Below are 8,647 nucleotides of genomic sequence, written 5' to 3'. Positions count from 1 at the left end.
AATTGAGATACATGTTCCCGCCTTTGTCAAGGCTGCGTTGCACATGACCCTTCTAGTGCTGGTGGATAGGATTAATGGTTATCCTCTCTTTCCCTGCCCACAAGAGGTTATGTGTTTCTTGCTTACGCCCATTTTCTTTTTTGTGGTCACCTGCCGACTCTATGAAATGATCCAGCTGTATAAAATCCTACTAAAAGCAAAAACATTATCCAGTATCTACCACCTGCAAAGCTCCGGTTCCTATCCAGGCATTGGGTTTCTTGGGGCTTGTTGCATGGCTGAAGACAAGACTCAAATATGCTTTATAGCAAGGAGGGGAACGAAGCAGGTTCCTCCAGGTAATTAAATGGCTCTTTTCCTCTGTGCTCTCTGAAGTCGAAACTGGAACCTGCCATATTACTGCGCTCGGTCGCCTGCTGTGTGGGTCGCTGGCAGGCTGCGAGAGTGTTTGCAAGGGTTTCCAGGGCTGCAGCTACCTTCAGGACAGCTCTTCCCGGCCAGCTGCAAGGTGGGATGTCACGGGGCAAAGTGCCTGGCCTGGTGACCCACAGCGCTCGCAGCCCCGAGCTGCAAAATGAGCCACTTCTGCTCGTTCCCGGCTTGCCTAAGGAGGGACAAGTGGGGAATGAGCGGCTCCAGCAATCAAGAGGAAAAAAGCCTGGTCCCAGTGAACCTCCTGGAGCAGCCAGCACTAGTCTTCATTTATCCCTAAATCCTACGGCTGGGGAGGAGCTCGTGGGTCAGTGTGTGCAAGGGAGCCAAGAAGCTGAAAATGGAGCCTCATCCGTTTGCAAAGGAGCGTTTGGCTGCCTGGTTTCTAGACCGGGGTCAGCATGAAGCAAGCGCGATCCCTGCAAGCAGTGGGATGGAAACACCCGGTACGGCCGCCAAAGTCTCGCGAGGTGGGTGCGAGCTCTCCGGCCGGTAGCCCTCTGGCTCACGATGATGGAGGACACCACCCCGAGTGACTGAGCCGTGGGGGGGATCTCAGGATCTCAGTGTTGAGAAACTCTCTCCCTCTTGCCCTGGGGTGGCTTAATTACAACCTCACTGTAGCAGCTCTGGGGTCCTTTGATGTGGTGAGCGCCTCAGACCTCATGCACGTATCTCCAAAAGAGATGTCTCCACATCAGCCGGCTGTCTAGACTCCCTTTATAGAGCGGGCTGACTCGGAGGGCGTGATTCAGTTCATCTCACAGCAGACAGCTAAATCCCACCCAAGGTGACTCTTAATAAAGTAACCGGTGGAGAAATTGCAGCCCTGAATGAAAGCCGTAGGGTTGCAAGACGCAGATCTCGTCTGTGCTGTGGGCAAGGTGCAAGATGTCACAAAGCCGGCAGAGGCGGCGAGTTGCTCTGCCTCCGACAGCCGTCCTGCTTGGGCATGGGCTCCGAGACGTCCTCCAAAGGCTCCCCACGTTCACTGTATGGGCTCTTCTCCCTATATCCCAAATTAAGCCTTTCGTCCCTTGCAAGGACCAGCAACGCAACTCACCCCAGTGCTGGCCGAGCGGAATCTGGCCTCAGCCCTAATTACAGAGGCAAATCCGGCCTTTGGGCTCTCCCAGGACCGTCCGAGTGCTTCTGCATGCTGCTGGGCAGGGACAAGCTGTGTCTGGGCTCTGTACACTCTGGGGTGAAACTGAACCTTAACTGGAGCACGGGTGTCTCCAGAATAGCTGTTCACAGACGGTCAGACTAATTAAAGCCCCTTTCAAGATCTCAGTCACTTTTCCTGGTGCAAGAGGCAGCAGCTTCCCCATAAGGGCCTGGCTTTCCTCTGAGCGATACAGCTGCCCTAGCTCAGGGCTCCCTTGCAAGGTCTCCTAGGACCACCAGCTGCCTCCTGTCTGGGAAAGCGTTCCCACACCCTTGGATACTTCCATTTTGGCTTTTCCGGTTCCCGAAGCCCCTGGCTTTGGGCATCTCTGCTGCTGCCCGATAACCAGGGTGTGCTTGGGGCTGGCCATGTGCCCTGCAAGTCCATGTCCAGCTGGGCACTGCTGCCCTGCAACTGCTGAAGGGCAGGATCGGATGCCGCATGGTGACAGTGACAGGTGGCTTGGGGTCACAGGCTTGTGAAGCCAGGGAAGGGGGAGGCAGGTCATTTGGCTTTGTCCCCAGTGCGGTGGGTCTGCTCGTGTCCTGCGCCAGCCATGAGCGGGGCCTTCCAAGGGGCTGGCGAGCTCATTGGAGCGATTCTTGCTCAAGCCCTGGTTCTGGCTCCTGGCTCCTCCTGCTGATGCCTATCTCAAATGCAAATACGTGCTGCGCCGCTGGAGATGCCGGTGGGGAGCCTGTGCGAGCCCTGCACCAGCTCTGGAGCCGGGGAGGCGGGTGGCCAAGCCCCACTGCCCGCAGCACTGTGGGGTGACCAGGCAAGCGCCTTCCCCGTGCTGCACAGGGGTCACGACATAGGGAGGCAACGGCTTGCTGCAGTGCTCGGCTTGCAACCGGCACTGTCAGAGAAGTGGCCACCTAGAGCAACGATGGGCAAAAAAGGGGTGAGGGTAGCCAGAAGTGACCACCCATGGTCTCTCTTGGCTTTGCCTCCAAGTTGGCAGCACTGATTTGAGGGAACAGAAGCCAGTTCACGGGATGGACCTGCCACCACAGGCCAGAGTCCCTCTATAGCTGGCTTCTGCACTCAATGGCTTTTTTCCCACTTGTTTTGGCACTTTTCCCACCTTTGATCTTAAGAGACAAATAAAAAAACAGATAAGCGAATGACACCTCTCCCTCGCAGCCCTTTACTGCACATAACCCTTTTCCTTCAGGTCATTGCACCCATGACCTTCAGAAATCTGCCAAAGCTTGAGTTAAGGACTGAGGTTGCACAGCAGCTTCTTCCACCAGTTTTGGGGGGCTTTGGGTCTGGCTCCCTCAGCCGTGTGCCCTCTGTGGATCAGCCTAACGGGAGAGTTCACAACGCAGCACGCTCTGGCTTTCCATAATTGCCAGGCCTTTCATGGAGAAATGGCTCTATTTTTTTCCCCAGCCTACCCTCAATGGGTCGGTTTGACTGGATCCTAATTTCTGTCTTACGCCACTCGTTGCTCCCCGGACAAAAAGCCACATGAAATTTATCTTGCCATCTTTCGTTAAAATGAACAACTTAAGCAACACTCAAAAATCTCTGAACCAGGCCAGCTTGGTCAGCTGGCATATCTGTGTTTCCAAAGCATCTTCTCGTCCTGCTTACCCTCACTTCAAAGTGTACCAGGGAGCAGCCCGGTTCCTAGAGCACTTCGGCAAAGCATGTCAAAAGACTCTCGAAATAGATTATTTAATGCAAGGAAATTAGTAACCAAATGAGTTCTTAGCCAAACTGCTCCTCTTCTTGATCTTGGGAAAAGTAGTGTTTAAATTCTCTATCTCATGATTTTAGACTCAGGAAATGTGATTACACATCTGTCATTATTTTACTCTTCTATGTTGATTGCTCATATTAAACAAACCACATTCCTTCATTGCTTAGTAATCTCTGCTGTTCCCTTTCCTCTCTGAGGAGACAAGTCTCAGCTTGACATCAATGTACCTGTTGATCACAGCTACACTATTAACCAACTGGTAGATCTCTTTAGACACTGGCCTGCAGGGAGAGTTCACACCACCTTCCTCTTTTCTCCAGTTTGCTGCAACTTTGTGTCTCCTCTTTTCCTAACTGTCATTTGGCTGAAGAGCAAGATGAGTTGCGTGAGATCCACACCCCTTTGAAGCCGATGTGTTTCTCAGAAAGGAGTTTGAGCTTTCCCCTGTCTTCCACCGAGCAGGTAAGAACACGCACCTGGAGTTGGACACCAGTCAAAAAAGGGTAGGTCCCTCCGAGCAGAGCACGATTCCCAGGGAGCAATCCTGCGCCTGGTGTTTCACCAGAGCAAGGAGGACCTTGAGAGCCCAGCTCTGCTCTGGAGAGCAGGCGCTCTGAGCGCCCTATGGTCCCGTTGTCCTGCCTCGGCTCCTGCAAGATGAGCTCCCACCGACAGCGCGAGAGGAGTCTGCCCTGAACCGTGACGCCTTCGTGGAGACACTTAAGTTTTCTCTTGGTGGTTTTATCTTCCAGCTCAGTTGAGACAACCTGGAACTTACCATGGATCAGCTGAAGGAACCCAACTCATAAACGATCCCAGCACCAGGTAGGGTGATGAGTACATGCTTTTAATGGCGTTCGGCTGTGGAAGGGAAATGAGAGCTTGTAACCCTGGAAGAGCCATCTTAGCTGGCTCCCAAAGGAGCGGAGGGATTGCAGCTTTGACGGAGACGTGTCTAGCCACACTTTGCCTGTGGCTAACAAATGGTTGTAAGTGCTTTCCAGTCCTTAGGAACCCAGTGAGCTGTGGCAGAGGATCTCAGGGCACTGCGGCATTATCAAGCTTTGTCTTCTCCTGGTGGGAACATGGTGGCCAAGTCTTGGCAGCTGTGGTCCGGGAGGGCTTTGCGCAGTGTTTGGGGCTGCATTTGCCTTCTGTCCACGCTCATCATGGTGCTTCAGCACAAGAGCTGTGTTGTGAATGTTGCTCGGTGGACTCATATGTGGCCCCCTCGGTTTCTGGGGGTTTCTGCTTGTAGAGGACGACGCTGTATGCAGCAACCCCTGAGCTTTTAATGTGATGTCGTTTGGCTGGAATCAACTGGTTTTCTTTTGGTTTTGTCTGTGTTGTCTCTGGCAAGGACCTGCTGGTGGGAGGGAGCTGCAAACAGCTCTGCGGGGAGGGTGTCAAAGGTCTGCAATGTGTCGGGTGCTTTGATATGGTTTTCACCGCTCCCCAGCACCCGTGGCCGGTGTGCCAGCAGGGCCTCCTGTGTGGGGGCTCCTCAGAGCAGCACAGAGGCAGGTGCCCTGGGGATGGGGGCAAAGAAGGGTGGGAATGAGTCCGATGGGCTGCCAAAGGGCAAAGAGGATTTACCAAGAAAACCCAGGGAGAAAAACATAGTCAAGGAGGGAGGAAGGGGGAAATATCTAAGAAAGCCAAAGCAGAGCTGCACAGGAGCACCGTCCATCTTGTGCGCCGGCAGCGCATAGTGACTCCACTTGCGCGCTGGGTCCCCTCCAGTGGGATGGGGGGGCTTCTCCAGTGGGGTTGTAAGGAGTAAAAGGCAGATGGGGGGGGTCCCTTTTGTGCTGCAAATGCTGAGCTGTTCCTCTCCCGCAAGGGCCCCAGAGCTGCTGGGAGAGCAGCCGGAGATGGCTCTTGGCTGGACTTTGGGCAGGTCCTGAGGGTCAAGCCCCAGATTTCTCCCATCCTTGTAGCTCCAGGAGAGGGACTGGCTGGGACGGCCTGGTGTTGTGGAGGGGATCACCTCCCCAGAAGCAATCCCACCATTTGCACTGGCTATTTTCATGTTTTCGCTTGCTGCGTTGGGGGAGAAGTGACACTTGCTGTGCCTGAGGCTGGAGCCAGCAACTCTCCAAGTGCTGCGGAGCGAGACGGGCGCTCCCTGCCTGCTCTCTTGCTGCAGCGTGGGTGGGAAAGGCGAGGGGTCTGGTCTTTGCAACGCTGCCTGGGAAGCAGGGTTTCGGTGTCCCAGGCAGCACCCGACGTGTGTTATCATGTTGGGAAGGTGCTGCTCTTTGTGCATCTGCTCTTGTTTGACGCTGTCTTTGGGCCTGTGCTCCGGGGTTTGCTCCGCTCCTGCAACCCCTTATTTCCTTTTTAGTTGCAGAAGCATTTAAAATTGCCAGAGTCCCTGTCCTTTGCAATGAATTGAAAATGTTGTCTGGGGCGCGATGTGTCCTTGCCCTTACCGTCTTTTTGCTCTCCTCCTCCCTCCACACCTCCGACGTGGCCTCCACACCACTGGCCAAATGTCCAGCACAACCTCCGCACCAAAGCACCTCGCCTCCCAGCGACACGTTCCCTCCAGGCTCGAGGTCAGGAGGGGAGGTTTAGGTTGGGTAGTCAGTTTTTGGATCAGGTTAGAGACTAACTTAAAAATAATAAGGTTAAAGTGCTGATCTCAGCTATTGGAGAGCAGAGGAGGCCTAGTCTTCTTGAGCTCTACAAGAGCGGACGGCAAGGCGAAAAAGAAAATGCAAAGTTGTGTCTGTGTGCAAACATGCAAAGGCACCTCTCCCCGCAGCCGCCTTCCTCCTCCCCAGGCAGACAGCGCCGTGCCCCGAGCTCCCCAGGAAGCCGGCCTCGTTCCTCCCAGGAAATGGGGCTCTGCCACTGATTTCAGGGTGCAGGCTGCAGCTAACAGCTGGGCTTGGTCATGCGGCATAACCCAGGGAAAAAGCTGTGGTTTCAGTCCGTCGACCTGTTGACTTGCCAGTGTCACGGGTGTCAAGCGCTCTGTGAAAGCACGGCAGAGGGATGCAGTGATTTGCAAACCTCCGTGCACTGTCCCGGGCTGCGCGCGCTCACGTGAGGCTGGCACCGAGCACGGCGCTTGACGTGGAAATGCATCATTTCGTCTGGCAGCTCTTTATGCCAGTTTGTATTTTAATCACGGGGATGTCTTAGAGCGAACTTTGTTTCACATGGAAGGAAAAGCAACCCAAAAGCTCCTGTCCTGGCAGCGTTCGACACTTGCACGTTTCTGTTCTTCCAGATTTTGGTTTGTGGGAGGTGGAAAGAGATGCTCTTGTCCTGTTCGGATGTGGCACAACGGTTCAGCTGACCCCCATTCCGCACTCCTTCGTCAGAGGTTTCAGATGCTTTTAATTTTTTGGTGTCTTTTTACTAAGATCTAGAACTTCCCAGTGTTTTCTACAAGAATTTTTGTCAAGGATTCAAATAACAACTGTCCGGAGAGGCTGAACTGTGCAAATAGCACCAGCTGTTTGGGCCCGGTTCCTAGTGTGGTCTCAAGTTTTCTTTTTTAGCCTTTGCAAGGGCTGAGGCTGGCACAGCTTTTTGCAAACTCCTTCCTACACGGCGAAACACGAGGCCTCTTGTTCTCCGCGGCGCGCAGCAAGCCGGTAGGAAACGCCTTCAGGACGGCTCCTCGTGAACAATGAAGAAATTCTCCAGCTCATTTCCTTCCGTGCCCTCGCCGAGGAAATCGGCTTAATTAGTAGTCTTAGTGAATAATTAATTTTCTCGAATTCTTTCGATAGCTTGAGCTGCTCAGATAAGAAACAACCTGCCGCCGAGCGGCGAGCAGCTCCCGGCAGCGCGATGCTGCCATGCGGACCCCGGCCGGCTCCGCTCCGGTGGCCGGTGGCTGGAGACCTCGTGGGCTCCCTTCGCTCGTCCTCCCGGGTCCCTAGTGCCACCAGACTTGCTCCGGGGTGTCCAGCAGGACATCGGGCCCCCAATGGTCCTGTCGTAGCCGCAAATGCCTCGGCCTTGCCCTTCCTCCCGGCAGGGAATCAGCCCCGAATGCACGCCGCGAGGGACCGCCGAGCAGGGCTCAAGCTGTTTTCCAAGCGGTTTTCCAGCCCCGGCAGCCTGTAAATCCAACCGGTGGATCCCACGGCTTCTCCTAGCGGAGTGCACTACGACATGGACGTGCGGCCATAAATCGGGCCGGTCTCCCTGCTTAGTCCTTTTACAGCGAGGATTTTTGAGGTTCTCTAGCTGTAGAAATCAGGTCTATTTTCAGCTTTGCTTCTTCCTCTCTCCTTTTTTTTTTTTTTTTTTTTTTTTTTTTAATAACAGGAGGGTTGGCTGTTGTTTAGACCTGAGCGGAGAGACTTTAATTACTACTTCTGTTATGAAAACGATGTAAATACGGACTCGGGGAAGCGGCGCGGGTTATTAAAGCGAAAGGGCTGTAATTGCTGCGCCCCTCCCTCTCCATCAGATTTTCCTCTCCCTCCTGCTTGGGAAGGACCGGCTGATCCAGTTGGGCCGTCTCCGTGCACGGGTTGCCGGCTTCTCCCCGGGGAAGCCGCTGGCAGGGAGAGCGCTTTTCCAGCCGGCACCAGCCGGAGTTGGGGCTTTTAGCAGCCCGGCCCATCGCGAGGGAAAGCTCGCTCGTCACAAAATCATAAAAGTCGCCAAGAGGGCCCAAGGTCTGACGTGTCATCTTCTGTGCCGGCAACGCCAGCCAAGCCTTCCGCTTTTGGATAATACCCCCCAAAAACTGATTTTTTATCTCGCCAGGATAATGCCCGCAGACCCTTGGGATGCGGCGTGCCCGCCTGGAGCTGGCTCACGGTTCGGGAGCGGGCTCGAACGTTGCAGGTGGAAAGGGAGGAGGGTTTTCACCGGAAAGATCTTTTTGCAGCTGAAGAAACTCTTCCTCCGACCTGTAAACAGAGTTTCTTGGTGCAAACGTTCTCATGTCTTTTTTTTGTTTTGTTTTGTTTTAATCATTTTTTATTTCTCTTAATAATGAATGAATGATCAAAAATGTGTGCTGGCAGGGAGCCTGGGTTTTGTCAGGCAGCAAAAGCCTTTAGTAATGTATTAGTCAAAAATATTAAAAAACAGAGAGAGAGGAAAACAAGAAAAAAGAAAAAAGTGGAAAGTGAATTTCTGCCAAAGCCTCCAGGGAGGAAAAACAGCTCAATTGCAGGCTTTCTCCCTCTCCCCCCATCCCAAACCTGGCTTTTGCTACTTGTTTTTGCTCCGGAGCGAGATTGAGGGGCCCCGATCCCAGGTCAGCCCTGCGCCGGGCACAGCCCCAGGCACGCAAGACGCAGAAGCAGACCGCCGTGCGCATACGGCATCAAGTGTGTAACTGATACTATAACATA

The 8,647-nt window shown here is 53.8% G+C and overlaps 1 protein-coding gene across 1 annotated transcript in view; it reads left to right on the top strand.

The window, feature by feature from the left end:
- Positions 1-3,320: 3,320 nt before the first annotated feature.
- Positions 3,321-8,647, top strand: part of FRMD6 (FERM domain containing 6) — a 32,356-nt gene continuing 27,029 nt past the window's right edge. The window contains exons 1-2 of the mRNA XM_068947561.1: positions 3,321-3,773; positions 4,064-4,136. The gene's annotated coding sequence lies outside the window, so the exon portion shown is untranslated. The remainder of the gene's footprint in view (positions 3,774-4,063; positions 4,137-8,647) is intronic.

Source organism: Struthio camelus, chromosome 5 (genome assembly GCF_040807025.1).
Source record: "Struthio camelus isolate bStrCam1 chromosome 5, bStrCam1.hap1, whole genome shotgun sequence".
In the NCBI taxonomy this organism is placed as follows: Eukaryota; Metazoa; Chordata; class Aves; order Struthioniformes; family Struthionidae; genus Struthio; species Struthio camelus.
This window is presented reverse-complemented; position numbering and strand designations above follow the sequence as displayed.